At 47.6% G+C, this 15,454-nt stretch overlaps 1 long non-coding RNA gene across 1 annotated transcript; it reads left to right on the plus strand.

The window, feature by feature from the left end:
* Positions 1-572: 572 nt before the first annotated feature.
* LOC119393780 (uncharacterized) lies at positions 573-15,085 on the plus strand. The gene is made up of 2 exons (XR_005183999.2): positions 573-763; positions 14,934-15,085. It is a non-coding gene; the product is annotated as an uncharacterized LOC119393780 (long non-coding RNA).
* Positions 15,086-15,454: the final 369 nt, after the last annotated feature.

Raw genomic sequence — 15,454 nt, forward strand, 5'->3', positions numbered from 1 at the left:
AGAAAAAGATAGAAAGACAGAGAAACAAAGAGACATCGAGAGAAAGAGACAGAAAGACACAGACTAAAAAAAAAAGATTAAAAAAAGAGAGCTAGCATAGCCATGTATAGCATAGTATAGCAAGGGGTGGGAAAGAGACAGGTGGGAAGGTAAAAGCGTAGCCAAGCCAAGACCAGCTAGGTGCCCACCAGCTCTGCTGTGACCCAGCCTTGCGCGACCTAGTGCAAGCTGGGCTAATTTCTTTCTTTTTTTTTTTAAATCTCAGTGCACGGTAGTTGGGACCACATGTACGTACATACCTTTTAAAAAAATGTGTTACAAACTTTCTGCACTTTCTTGCGATCGCATTCGCCCCGCAAGGCTGTGACATGGCTTAGAGAATTAATCTTTGAGCACGCGTACTTGTCGTTTTTCGGACTGTCTCTAATTACGCGTTCCTTGTTGCCACTTCAGCTGCCGCGTACTTGAGCGTGCAGAATAAGCCACAGTGTAGGTAGAAATCATGTTCGCGGCAATTTTGTTGACGTTTTGCAGCATGTACGAGGTCTTTTGAGCGAGGCATTTTCTGATGTACCGCGGCGGGCGCACTGCTGCTGCCCAGGATGTCTGGCCTCGGGGACAATCGTAGAGGACCTCAAGAAAGTCTTAGACCGACTGAAGGAGCTGAAAATAGGGGAGAAGGTGGACGAAGTTATTCCGCTGCCCAAAGTTGATGTTGACGTCTACATCAACGCAGAGAGCCCGCTCGCCGTCAATTTCTCACGTGAGTGAGCGTGTCTGTCAGCCAGGCCGTACTGTCATCCTCGCTTCCGTTGAATTCTTTCTTGGCGACACCGATGCGTAAGCGTTGTTTACTTTGTATATTTATTTGCACATTAATTCGGATACCTCATATGCACGCAAGGAATGCAATACAAGGAGAATTGCAGAAAAAAAAAAGAAAGTCGCAAGGTATTTTCTCTCGGGAATTATTGGCCCTAATGTGTAGACAGCACCTATTATTCAGTAAGCTTAGCATTTTCTCGAGCCTGCTTCTCTACCAGCCAAGTCTTCGGTAGTGCAAATGAGCAATAATAATAATAATAATAATAATAATAATAATAATAATAATAACAATAATAATAATAATAATAATAATAATAATAATAATAATAATAATAATAATAATAATAATAATAATAAATGCTGGGGTTCTACGTCCCAAAACCACGATATGATTATGAGAGACGCCGTAGTGGAGGGCTCCGGAAATTTCGACCACCTGGGGTTCTTTAACGTGCACCTAAATCTAAGTAGAGTGACCTCTGGCATTTCATCTCCATCTAAATGCGACTTCCGCGACCGGAATTGGATCCTGCGACCTTTGGGTCACAAGTCGAGTACCATTTCCACTAGACCACCATAACCACTAGCCAACGCGGCGGGTAAATAAGCAATAAACGCGCATAAGGCGGCGCAATACAGCGCAATAACGAAACGTTATTGCGCTGCACTGCGCTGCATTTAAATTTTTGACTTTGATACTTGTTGCGTTACTGATGGACACCAGGCACACCGGCCTTCGCAGCCACGCAAACGGCTGCGAAATTGCCCTTAAAGGGGCCCTGCAACACCTTTCTTTGTTATATTGGAATAGTCCCATTATTGACGTATGACTCTTCACGAGCCATATGCCGCAAAAAAAACCCGCATTTCCCCGAAGGGGAGTATGAGGAAGTGCGAAGCACGGGGTGATGCTATGAGGGGGGGGGGGGGGGCGACTAAACTGCAGAGTAGTGATGCAGAACTATCGATAAATTGACTATCGATAGTATCGATAGTTTCTTTGAAACTATCGATAGTGTAAACAAACTATCGATAGTAGAACTATCTATAAACCACCGATAGTCGAATCGGTAGTACCATCGGTAATATTGCTAGCGATATTACTGCCACGCGTGTTTATTTCTTTGTTTGGATGTATTCGGGTTTCACCCACAGACAGCAGCGTTTGACGAAGACCGCGCCGCAATGTTAGAGAAGCTTCGCGATTGTTGGACATCTTAAGATTACGCGCCGGACGCGAATATTCAAAATTATTCGAGAGCTTACGCGAGCACCAGCGATAAGGCTGGAAGGTTTGATGACTGATGTATAAAAGACGAAGCGTTCTACCGATTATCAGGTTACTCGACGGCCGGCGACTGTTTTCGCCACTATCAGAGCGCTGCGTGTATCGCTTGTATTCGGAGTTTTGATTTTCTGGGCACAAGTTTGACAAAATAAAGAACTTCGTATTTTCCAGTCTTGCTGCAGCATTCTTCACCGTCACAACCACGTGACAAACTATGCATAGTGGTGCGAATAACGATGCTGTTGCTGGCTGGCCAAATTGCCAAAATATTCGCGATAGCCTGCTATCAGCTTGGCCTTATTTATGGGCAAATTTTTGGCGAGAGATATTATTTGCACAGTGAAAATGGCGGCATATGTCCATCAATAAATTCATATTTAAAAGCAACGAGTTACATCTTACAGTTGCCAAACTTTGTCCTTGATCATTTTTTTTACTTTGAAATCATAAAATGCAATATAAAACTGAAGCAGCGCAGTTCAACCCATGCAACAGCTTCGTTTCCGCTACAGCTGAACAGTTTGACTTTATGATCATGTGTCAGCGAAGCACTCTGGTGAAGAACACAAGCATGTCAACTTTCTTGCCCTTCAGCCTGCTCATCTGGCTTCACTATGTACCACGCGCGCGGGAAACCAAGTTTATTCTGCGTTGAGTTCGCGCTGTTGATCTTTAACTATCGATAGTACTTACTATCGATAGCGCTATCGATAGTATCTTTTACCATCGATAGTTCGATAGTGACTCAGCTATCGATAGTATCGATAGTACCATCGATAGTTCTGCATCACTACTGCAGAGCCGAGCGAAGGAGACGGCAGCGAGAGAGCACGCGCCAGCCCACCCACGGAGGTCTGGCCGTTTTTAAGTGCAAGGCACTTTTACTGATGATGATGATCTGTCTTCCGAACTCGTTCGAAAGAAGCCGCAACGCGTTCAACGGTTCAACTTGTTGGCGGCGTTGCGCACGCCCGAGATGGGGCTCAGGTTGTGTCGAACCACAGTCGATCGCACACCGCGCAGCTATATCCGAAGCTGCGGTCCAGGAAGTCTCGCTTGAAGCGCGCGTCCGGCCGATCGAATTCGAGGGCCCGCGCTCGCTCACGCATCGCGCGTCCCCGCGCCAGATCGGCTTCGGGGTGCTCGGCTCGCTTCGCACGCTTTCGTTCGGCGTCTCGCCGCCGGCCTTCATCACCACAGGCAATGCGCGGGGCGCGCGCAGCCACGGTGGCCACGGAGCGGAGGGCGGAGCGCGCGCAGTCACGTGGGGCGTGACGTCGCTGCGCCGTTGCTACAGACGCTCCTCTCCGCTGCTCGCGCCGTTGCTATGGGACGGCGGATTCAGGGTCGCTTATAAAGTGCATTCGCACTTAAAATTTTTCGAATCCGTCAAGTCTAAGTGGTGTTACCAAATTATAGAGATCACGTTCCGCAGCTTTCTCTCTCAACTCAACGCAGCGAGCGCGCGGAAAGCTGCGCGCGGCGTGAGGGGAGGGAGGGAGGGAGGAGGTGCGAGGAGGCGACGTCAGCGCCGGCGGCATTTTTTTCATTTTTTTCTCTCTGGCGTCTCGGCGCAACCACGTGGTCTGTGCCGCCACTTCCGGTCGGCTTGCGTCGTTCTCGTCGAGCGGAGTCGATCGCGCTGTGTATCGCGCGTGCTTGAAAACTGCGCGTCGGTTTGGTAATGTTGGGTGTGCACCTCGAACGCCGTAGTGTTTTCATCGCTCTGCCAACCATGGAAGCAAACGTGCGCGCTCGTTTGGAACGAATGACAGCTGAGATCGGTTTCGGCCCATACTCCGATACACCGCCTCGTAAGACGGCACTGGCAGACGACCCCGAAGCGCCGCCATTACCGGACGCCAGCATTGTTATCGGAGACACGCTGCGCCCGTGCCTCGGTCGGTCGTGAGAACGTGCCGACGATGCAGTTCTCAGCTGACGAGGCAACACTCGAACGGCTGCCACTCTCAACGGCAACCGGCGATGGTCAAAAGCACAGAAATATTCACGTTTTCGGCACTGCGCATGGCGAAGAAAACGGAACCACGCAACTACGAGCAGACGAGCTGTCGGTGAGACCGGAAGTGCTAATATTAATGTTTGTTCGGTGTTTTTAACGCGATAACATAATATAAACATACATATTATCTACTTATTGAACTCAAAATTAGCAACGAAAGTAATAATGAGGGTGTTATCGTGATTTAACATCAGCCAATGGTGGAACTGCCGACAATCGCGTCATATTTTGCGGACTAATACATCATTTGTCGAGAGAAGAGGGAGCGATTTTCAGCTGACTTTGAGAATTTATTGTAAATTCCAGGCCGTGCGCATCGCTATAATATTTGGCTCGCGTGTTCTCGGGAGCCTCGACTACCGATCGGCAGCGCTTTTTGAGCATGCTCGAAAAGCGTTGCAGGGCCCCTTTAATGGAATCGCTTTAAAATGTAACGTGTTTCGGGTTACGCCGATGCTGCATAATACGACAGGGAAATACAGTAGCGGTCTATTCATGTTGCGGGTCTTAGTCAGCCCGTTGAAAATGGTGCGCGGTCAACTTCAACATTTGAATGGCTTCTGGGTGAGTTATTATACGCCGCAATCTCGGAGGCAACGGTATACACACCACACAGCACATTCTATATAGTCAGTCGGGAGGGCTTTTCTTTTATTTCGGCCGGCACTTTATCCGACACTGCTTGGTCGTGACGTCTATAACGAAATATGAGCGCCGCAATGTGCACAAAAGTGGTGGCCGTCTGAAGAAGGAAAAGGTACATTGCCTAGAATATACTCTAGGCAATGTAGAAAGGTCAGATACTTTAATCGAGCAATAATTTATTTAGGCTTATTTATTTAAGTTTTTATGCGACATTTGCAAACAAGCACGAGTATACAGATACATTTATTTAATGTGTTCAATCGAACGTTAGAGGGTGCCCCTTAGAAGGGCCTCCAAGAAGGCCTTGTATATTTTAATTCGCTTTAAACATTCAAGGTTCTAAGGCATTTTGCCGAACTCAGTTTTCAAATCTGTTCTTTAATGGAGGAATTAAGACGCAATTTGACTGTCCTCTTGCCGTGCCACCGGAGCAGCTTCACTGCGTCACTTTTCACCACTTTCCTCGACAAGCATTCACAAATGGCCATCATTTCCTGCCTTTGCCCATGTATACCGCAGTCGAGGTACAGTCGCGTCATGTTCACGTGGTCAACTCACCTCCCTCTTTTACATGCGAAGCTTTCTTAGCGAACTTCTGCCACTTTAAGCGTATCTATCTATCTATCTATCTATCTATCTATCTATCTATCTATCTATCTATCTATCTATCTATCTATCTATCTATCTATCTACGACTTTGTGCTCTCGTGGCCGTTTCGTTAAGAGGATGTATACCAAAATTGATATGGCAAGACATGACTGCATGACGAATATTAATGACAGGTCATAACATGAAAATCATGACATGCATGTAACGGCATGACTTACATGCCCCGGTCTTGGTGCTGTCGCGGTCGTTTCATCCCCTGGATACATACCAAAATTCCTATGGCGTGACATGAGTGTATGAGGAACATAAATGACAGGCCCTAGCATGCACATCATGACATGCATGTTTTGTTACGGCATGGTTTACATGACACTGTCCTGGTGCGCTTCCGGCTTTTTTGTTAACTACATGTGTATACAGGGCGTCACAACTATCACGCAGCATGATTTCAAAAAAGAGGAACAGCGATACGCGAAGCGAACCTAGTACATTTTATTCCCAGTAGACTGGAGTAGCCACCACTAGCTTTTTTCGTTAATGAGGTTTAATTAATTAGTAATAATTGTACTGATAACTCGACAAGTACTCACGTAATTATCAGAATGCCAATGAGGCATATGTAGGCATGTTAAAATGACGTCTAACTGCGCTATTTTCAACAACGTACTAACTGTGTGCTCATTTTCTCCAGCTAATAAAGAAATTCGCTAAATATGAAAAATAACACGCGAATACGCTCACACCCGCAAAAGAAAGCAGCGCTCTCAAATAAGCATGCTGAAATCAACCTATTGTCCGTTGCCAGAGACAGCGTTTCAGATTTTGGCAAATTACAGGTCGGGCGCCAACATGCGTCGCAATCTTGCAGGGATTCCTTCCACTGTATTTTACGCTACTATCATTATCCACATCTCGCGGCCGACTGTTCTCATTCATAACGCGGCAGGAGCGCTGTTCCGACTACGTCCTGACTCTGTAAGACCAAAGCGGCGCGTTTCTTCGGCCGGGGAATGGCAGATAGGGCGATCCATTTTTCTTTTCCCTTTGTACTGGCTACCTCACATTGAGCCTGTTTGAGGGCGCAGCTCGCCGATGTGCGCAACAGTCTATAGTCGGATACAACTTTAGAAGTCCGCGGCATTTCCTCCTCAAAGGCGGATGCACACAACACTGCACCAATGGGCGCGCACTCTAGACTGACGTCATGAGCCGGACGGCCGGCGACCACGGATTTGGAGAACGTTGCCGCGTGCATGAGCGGGACTATTTCTTTAACCGCGGAGGTGATCGGTTGCCGCGCTTCCGTCGTCTGGGCGGGAACTCGCCGGGCTTCTTAAGTTGTATCCAACTAAGTCACATGTCACTTTTTAGATTTCGCGGGCTTTCTTTACTAACCGGAAAAAATGAGCGTGCAGTTAGTACGTTGTTGAAAATAGCGCAGTTAGATGACATTTGAACATACCTACATATGCCTCATTTGACACTTTGGCAATTAGTTGAGTACTTGTAAAGTTACAAATATAATTATGACTCACTAATTAAACCTCGTTAACGAAAAAAAAAAATAGTAGTGGCTGCTCCAATGTGCTAGGAACAATATAAACTACGTTTGTTTTGCGTAACGCCGTTCCTCTTTTTTTAAATCGTGCTGCGAGACAGTTTGGACGCCCTGTATATCAAAATTGGTATGGCATGACAGGAGCGTGTGACGCAGATCAATGACAGGTCGTGCATTCTATAGACCAGTACATACGTTTCATTAGCATGCTATATACCATATTGTACATGCATGCACGTATGACAAACATGCGATAATGAAGTACATGTCATGATATGAATGCCTTCATTTGCCTCAATGACAAACAATGCGATGTATGCAGCTCTCTGCTGGCTGCTTCGCATTACATCGATTCCCACGGTGCGTGGGATCTGCGGGATTTTTTGCTTATCTTACAATTCACATCGCGGTGCAGCGTGTTTCCGTATCCTAAAGAACGCAGCAGCAGAACTTCCTGTAGCCGTCGCATAAGGGACAGTCGCGTGTCCTGAGCAGAAACGCCACTTATGGCGTCATTGGTAAAGCAGCACGTCATGTGGTGGTGGTGGTAGTGACGGCGAATATGCGGGAACCGCGAAGCGGCACAGCGTGACAGTGACACGAGCCAACCACTGACATTGTCAAAATAGCGATACTTTTATGCAACGTCAGGCAGAACCATCCCGTTCATTCAAGTTTTACGACGGTAGAATGACGCCATTCGTGATGTTTCTGCTCAGGTCACACGATTCTCCCGCGTGATGCGGAGACCGGAAGTTCTGTTATTGCGCTCTTTCAGACACGGAAACGCGCCGCGGCGCATCTTCGGTGATGGAGTTGCGTGTCCCGCACTGGATGATTAACCTAAGTCACGTGCTGTCGTCTGTGACGTATAGCCCGCAAGCAGTGCGTCTTGCCGAGAGCATTTGTGGCGTTTTTTTTTTCTAAAAGAGCCAAATCAAGAAACCGAAACTGGGCTAAATTTCACGGGAGCGTAAAGCGCGCCTAATTATCTTTCACTTTTAAAACAACTGTAATTAAAATGGGGCCATTCCTCGTTGTAACGTGAACTCAGAAAGGCAACAATGAGCCAAATCCTGCATCTCCTTGAACCAAACTGAGCCAGACCCATTAAACCATCGCTGCGTCAACAATCGTGACGAGAAACAACCAACGTGGCCGCATCCAATCTCTTTCATTTGTGTCCCAGTTGCTTTGCTACCGTGTCTTTGCTCCACAGTTAGCTTTTCTTGGGCGAGCTGGCACTCACTGATGGACATCATGTTGTACGACAAAACTCGAATATAAAGAGTCAGAGGCCGACATTCCTACTCCTTCCTGCCTGTTGTGACTTCCTTGTCTTCGTCATTCGTACAGATGACCAAACATCATCATTATGGATGCTCCTCACGAGCTGACGCGTGCTCACGTGGCAGCGCTGGCTCGCCCTCTTCTTTTCTTTTTTTTCTAGTTCCATTAAAGCGGTTCATCTTGCAAGACGTGTTTTTGGCTCGATGTTAACCGCGCCGCAGTTGGAAGGCTTAGAGGTCCAACACATGGTGCCGAAAACCCGGGACCTTTAGACACCGCTGACATCATCGACGCACGGAGCCGCGACAGCTAAGAAGACGCGGCGCCTGCGACCTCGGCGAGATTCCCCGACTGCGTGCGACAGAATGGAACGACAGCTTAGAAGACGCAAAAGCCTGCGGTCTCAACTCGATGTCCTGTTGGCCGAGGCGGAAGGCAACTTGCGAGAGAATCGAGAGGTCACGAAAGCTACTGTAAGTGTACTCCTCGATCGAATCAGCTCCTTTTACGGACAGATAGAAAAAGTTGATGAGGCGATTTTTGAAGAGACGCCAGACGACCTGTTAGACAGCGAGACGTTAGACGCTGGAAAATACCGTGACAAGGTTGTTACCCTGACAGCGAACCTACGCGTCAAACTGAATGAATGTCTGTCGCCTCAAACCCCACGCCCTACTAACGTTCACCCGTTACCTTCCGGCAAGAGCAAGCTTCCGCAGCTAGAACTCCTAAAATTTGACGGGAACCGCAGACAGTGGCCGCGATTTTGGACCCAGTTTACATCAGCAGTTCACGACAACAGCGAGCTGAGCACAGCTGACAAGTTCAACTACTTGAGCAGTCTGGTGACCGGAGCAGCCGCCTCAGCTATATCGGGATTGCAAGCTACGGAAGAGTGCTATGCAGACGCCATTGAAATTTTAAAGAAGCGTTTTGGAGATGAACAGATCATCGTTCAAGATCATCTACAAGGTTTGCTGGATCTCAAACCGGTGTCATCATCAGCAGACGTCCATCAGCTGAGGAAACTGTACGACAAAGTACAGGTTCATATTCGAAGCCTCAAGGCGCTTGGCACGAACTCGACAACTTATTGCACCATGCTGCGAGAAATCCTGCTAAGAGTTCTCCCGACTGACATGGTACATCGGTTTCATGAGGCGCGCAAGGCATCATCATCAGCTGCAGCTTCTTCGAATACAGAAGATAACGAGCTTCAAATGCTTTTGGAATTCTTCGACCTTCAACTGACTTGTCGGGAAGCTGTGGCCGAACAAGAGATACACAGAAGTCGTCGCACACCAGAGAAAGGAGGATTAAAGCCCAGCCATCCACGAGACGTTTCCACGACAGCTGCTCTACAAAGCTCAGCTATTGGTCCGCAGAAGTGCCTGTTTTGCCGTTCCGAAAAGCATTCTGCTGAAGTTTGTGATAAAAAGGAGATCAGCCTCTCGCTCAAAAAGGAGAAGCTTACCAAAGCAGGAAGATGCTTCCGTTGTCTAAAGCAGGGCCATTTGGCGAAAGATTGCAGAAGCCGGCTGAAATGTGGAAAGTGTGCGAGAAGGCACGCTACATCCGTCTGCGCATCGGAAGAGATCAGAAGCGACAAGGAGAAGGTGCTATCTGCATCGGTAAATCTAATCTCCAAGCAGCCAAGCTCAGTCGTAATGCTGCAGACTCTGACGGCCACCATATCAGGAACCAAAACATCTGGTCGCTACCGAGTCCTTTTCGATGGCGGAAGTCAGCGGAGCTTCATTACGGCGAAAGCTTCCCAAAGACTTGGTTGCGAAGTAATAGAAGAGGAGAAGTTGACCGTAGGCGTGTTCGGTGGTGAAAACGCGCGGAAAACCATGCAGAGGGTGCGAGTATCGATTCTCCCTGCGAAAGAGAAAATTCCGATTTCAATCGATGCGCTGGTGGTGGACACAATATGCAGTGAATGCATTCCAGTACCAGAAGAAAACGTTTTGAGAGAAATGAACAAGATGCAGTTGGATACGCAAGCTCTCTCTCTGCAAGGAGTTGAAGACAAACAGATTGCGGTCCTCATTGGTTCAGACTATTATTGGGATCTAGTAACTGGTACCGTGAAGCCTGTGCACGAAAAGCTGAAAGCTGTCGAGACAAGACTGGGATGGACTGTTCACGGGCCGTTGTCTGCTACAACCAACGTAATACAGAGTGCCAGTGTCGTAGTCCTTAGAGCCACGGTGACAGAGCAAGACATCTCGAAACTTCTGACTCGGTTTTGGGATCTTGAAAGTATCGGGATCAAGGCCGAACACGAAGAAACGAAGGTCGCCGATTCAGTGCTGGAAAACTTCGAGAACAACATCAAGAAGAAAGACAATCGGTACGAAGTCGCGCTACCGTGGAAGGAAAGGGTTGACCTGGCAGATAACTATGCAGTTGCAACCAAACGTCTGCATAGTTTGATGAAGAAACTTAACAAGGACAGCGAGCTCTTGAAAAGATACGATGAGACTATTAGACTGTACCTCGATGAAGGATCTGCTGAAAGAGTACCGGAAACAGAAGAGCATCCACTTGGACCCCTGTATTATATGCCACATCGAGCTGTAATACGAGAGGACCGATCTACTACGAAGGTACGCATCGTATTCGACGCATCCTCTCACGAATCTGGTTCAAAGTCCTTGAATGATAACCTGGAAGCTGGCCCAAATCTAAATCCTGACGTAGTGACCCTACTGCTTCGTTTCCGACGCTACAAGGTAGCGATGAATGCCGATGTCGAGAAGGCGTTCCTACAGATTGGCCTGAGAGAACCAGACAGAGATGCGCTCCGCTTTTTGCGGTTCAAAACTTCCCCACAAGTGAACAGCCCAATGCCGGAAATAGAAGTTTGGAGAATGACTAGAGTGCCCTTCGGAGCTACTTCAAGTCCTTTCTTACTGACTGCTACTTTGAAACACCACTTCAGGTCCGTAGAAACCCTCTATCCTGTGACAGCTCGACGATTGCAAAGCTCCATATATATGGACGATCTTCTGATTGGAGCCGACACAGCTGAAGAAGCTATCCAGATGCACAAAGAAATTATTGAGATCTTCAGGCAAGCTTCCATGAACATTCGCAAGTGGGCCAGCAACGATCCTCTAGTATCTGCCGCCTTCGAACAAGGAATCACTTCACAAGAAAAATCTCTTTGCTCACCTTCTGGACCTCTGAAAGTACTGGGACTTCATTGGAACAAGAAGACGGATACCTTTTCGTTCAAGCCCCAGGATATCCTCCAGTTCATACAGGAGCATCGGATTACAAAACGCTTTGTGCTTCAGGCTGTTGCAAGGATCTACGACCCTTTGGGGTTTCTTTCACCTTTCTTAGTACGGGCGAAAATCTTCTTACAAGATCTATGGAAGGAAAACCTCGACTGGGATGAGACATTGCCACCCAAATTGTCTGCTGTCTGGCTAAAATGGAGCAAGGAGGTAACCATGCTTAGTGACCTCAGTATTCCAAGGTTCCTAGCAGCCGGCGGAGAAGGCCCGTACCAAAAGGCAGCACTCCACATCTTTTCTGATGCAAGCGAGTCGGCATACGGGGCTGCAGCCTACCTTCGTACGGCCGATTACAGTGGCACCGTCCGGACTATGCTACTGATGGCAAAGACCAGAGTTGCGCCGTTAAGACGGTCACACTAGCGAGGCTGGAATTGATGGCAGCGTTGCTTGCAGCCCGAATGTACGCCTACGTCGTGAAGAATTGCGACCTTGGTATTGGTGAAGCAACTTTTTGGTCCGATTCCCAGATTACACTTTGCTGGATTAACAGGGATCCCGTTACCTGGAAGGAGTTTGTGCGGAACCGGACGCAAGAAATCAGAACTTTGACTGAGTATACCAGATGGCGATTTTGTCCTGGAAAAGAAAACCCCGCCGATTTGCTCACTCGAGGCTTGTCTGCACTCAAACTGAGCCAGTCGCAGTTGTGGTGGTTTGGACCTAGATGGCTTGCAATGTCTGATACGTGCTGGCCTGTGTACGGGGGAAGGATTGACATCGAAAACGGAAAGCTCGAGGCAGCTGAGACAGAACTAAAGGTCAGTACCCATGCTGTTAATACGAGACCATTGCTGCCATCGCTGATTGAAATTGAACGATTCAGCAGCCTCACCAAACTTTTAAGAGTAACGGCATGGGTCTTCCGTTATGCCAAAAGGTTGAAGAAGGAAAATGATAGGTCTGAGGAGCTGTCTGCTGAGGAAATTCAGCAAGCGGAGTGCTATTTGCTTCGAGAGGAACAGAGATCTCACTTTGGTAAAGAAGCAGACTGTGTCGCGAGCAAGAAACCGCTCCCTTTACAAAGTCCACTTGAACATTTTAGACTGTTCATAGACGAAAACGGGCTTCTTCGGATACAAGGAAAAGCTCCCAGGGCTGACGACTCGTACAGTTCTCGCCATCCCATCCTCCTACCAAAAGACTCACACCTCAGTAAGCTGATAATCAATCATGCTCACGCAAAGGTCTTCCACGGGGGAGTTCGAGACACTCTGACTCAAGTTCGAGAACGATTTTGGATTCTTCAAGCACGACAGTCTGTGAAGAAAACGATAAGACGGTGTGTCATCTGCCAACGCCTACAGAGTAAACCTGTTGAGCAATCTTCACCTTGTATGCCTCAGGATCGTGCTACTCAAGCCCCTCCGTTCCTCGTGAGTGGAGTTGACTTTGCGGGGCCACTATACATCAAAGGGCATCCCCACGAGCGCTCCTACATCGCTCTTTTTACGTGCGCGGTGACAAGAGCTGTTCACTTGGAACTGGTTGAAGACTTGACCACAGTGAATTTTCTTTGCGCCCTACGGAGATTCGTATCACGGCGGGGTCTCTGTCACACTATCTACAGCGACAACGCACGAACATTCGTCAAAGCGTCCAAGGACCTACAGAAGCTTTGGCGAACGATAAGACACCCCGACGTACTCGCCTTCTTTTCCTCCTCGAAGATCCAATGGAAATTCATTTGCCCGAGCGCTCCTTGGTGGGGCGGGTTCTACGAAAGACTCGTTCGTTCTGTAAAAACCTGCTTGAAGAAGATGCTTGGGCGAAGGCTTGTCAGTCGGACAGAGTTAGTTACTCTACTAACAGAAGTGGAGGCCGTGGTGAATTCTCGACCTTTGACTTACGTGTTCAACGACGTGGATGAACCATACCCCCTATCTGCAGCAGATTTTCTCGTTGGAAGGAGACTGACAACGCTACCACATTACGAACTGAAAATCAACACCGAGTCTACCAACGATGCACTGAAGAAACTTTGGAGCAAGCGAGAAGATGATTTGAAAGCATTTTGGTCTCGTTGGTATAAAGAGTACCTTAATGAACTCAGGAACTTTACATCCAACCAAGCCAAAAGAAATGACTCTTTGAAGAAAGGCAACGTAGTTCTACTCGGGGATAAACAGCTTCCAAGGCAACTGTGGAGTTTGGCCCGCATAGAGGAACTGATCAGCGGACGCGACAGCATTGTCAGGACCTGCTCTTTATGCTTGCCCGACGGCTCTGTTGTGAAGCGGCCCGTACAGCTACTTTACCCGTTGGAAGCCAACTAACGTCATCTGTCGGCGCGGGAGACTGTTGTGACTTCCTTGTCTTCGTCATTCGTACAGATGACCAAACATCATCATTATGGATGCTCCTCACGAGCTGACGCGTGCTCACGTGGCAGCGCTGGCTCGCCCTCTTCTTTTCTTTTTTTTCTAGTTCCATTAAAGCGGTTCATCTTGCAAGACGTGTTTTTGGCTCGATGTTAACCGCGCCGCAGTTGGAAGGCTTAGAGGTCCAACACTGCCCTTTAATGTTTCTTTTCGAGTTTAGCGCTGCAGTATCATCTCCTTCTTTCGCTCCAAGAAGGTATATATGATATAGAAGACAACTGACATGAAGGTATTGGGCATAGATCTATTCCTTCAAGAAGAAGTGATCCGAAACGGCGCGGCATAAAACGAGCTAAGAAGAAGCAAAAGAGCTGAAGCATTTTTTGAAGGCCTTCGATATAGATGCCAAGAACAGGAAAACGCTGCCGACAGTCCAGAATGGTGCGCCTTTTACCTATAGAAGGACCACTGGCTCTGCAAGTCTAGTCATCGTCATTAAACCATGCAACAAAGGACGGCACCAACGGAAGCTCATGGATGGTGTTAATTTTTACGCAAAATATTGCTACATTGTTCATTCGCTGCGATTTATACCTTTTTCGCGAGCTAATTCAAGCCCAAATGAAATGTCCCAATCTACAAGAGCCAAATCCAAATTTCACTCCTGAATACCGACGATAGTGGGCTATGTAGATTTTAGCCGCAATATAAAGTTAAGGTATTCTGATGACATGAGCACACTGCCAAAAAATTGTTGGAGCAGGCCCGACCATATTGTCAGTAGCAAAAAACTGCGTTTTTCTGTTTCAGTTAAAGTGGACTTGGCTCTTTTAGAAAAAAAAAAACGGCACATTTGTTTGTGTTAGCTTCACCCTCTCTCGACACGCCGCTCCCTAGAGAGAAAGTGCGCGAGATCTTCTATTTGATATTTGGACTATTTTCCCGCCATGCAGCCGTTTGACACCTAGGAGACACTATCGCCAGCGCGCGATGTTCGCGACATGCGTGTTGGTTGGGCGGTATACTTTAAAAAAGATCTCTTTTTTTTTTCCTACCTTCTGGCAGGTTGCCCTTTCGAGACGGACCTATGCATTGTGGAGTGCTACAACAAAAACAAGACAAAGCCCATCAGAGGGCACTGCGGTGGAGTCTTGTGGCTGAAGTGCGTCTGTGAAGGCGATTACACAAAATAAAAAAAATGAGCCAATCGCAACTACGTCAGTGCATGCATGGTTACAATTCTTGCGATATTCCTGCTTTCGACCCGATGTGGTAGCTTAGCGGCTAGGGTGATGGGTTACACCCCTGTCACACGGCCACCACTGAACTCCGTTAGAGGATAGTTTTAAACGGCCAATGTTACTCGCACAGACGTTCCTTTCCTCGCGGCATCCTCCAATTTTTTATTCTGCGTTTGGCCCCCAAACTGGACGGCCATCTGCTGGTGGTTGTGTCATGTAATTTCACCACTTACATCCTCCGAAGGAGGCTGGGCCGCCAACCGAAACTATTTGGAAGAAAATAAATATTTGTTGGGTTTCCTATATTGCAGTACTTTTCGAAGTTTTTACAAGTATATACAGTAA

The sequence above is a fragment of the Rhipicephalus sanguineus genome, chromosome 1 (assembly GCF_013339695.2).
Source record: "Rhipicephalus sanguineus isolate Rsan-2018 chromosome 1, BIME_Rsan_1.4, whole genome shotgun sequence".
In the NCBI taxonomy this organism is placed as follows: domain Eukaryota; kingdom Metazoa; phylum Arthropoda; class Arachnida; order Ixodida; family Ixodidae; genus Rhipicephalus; species Rhipicephalus sanguineus.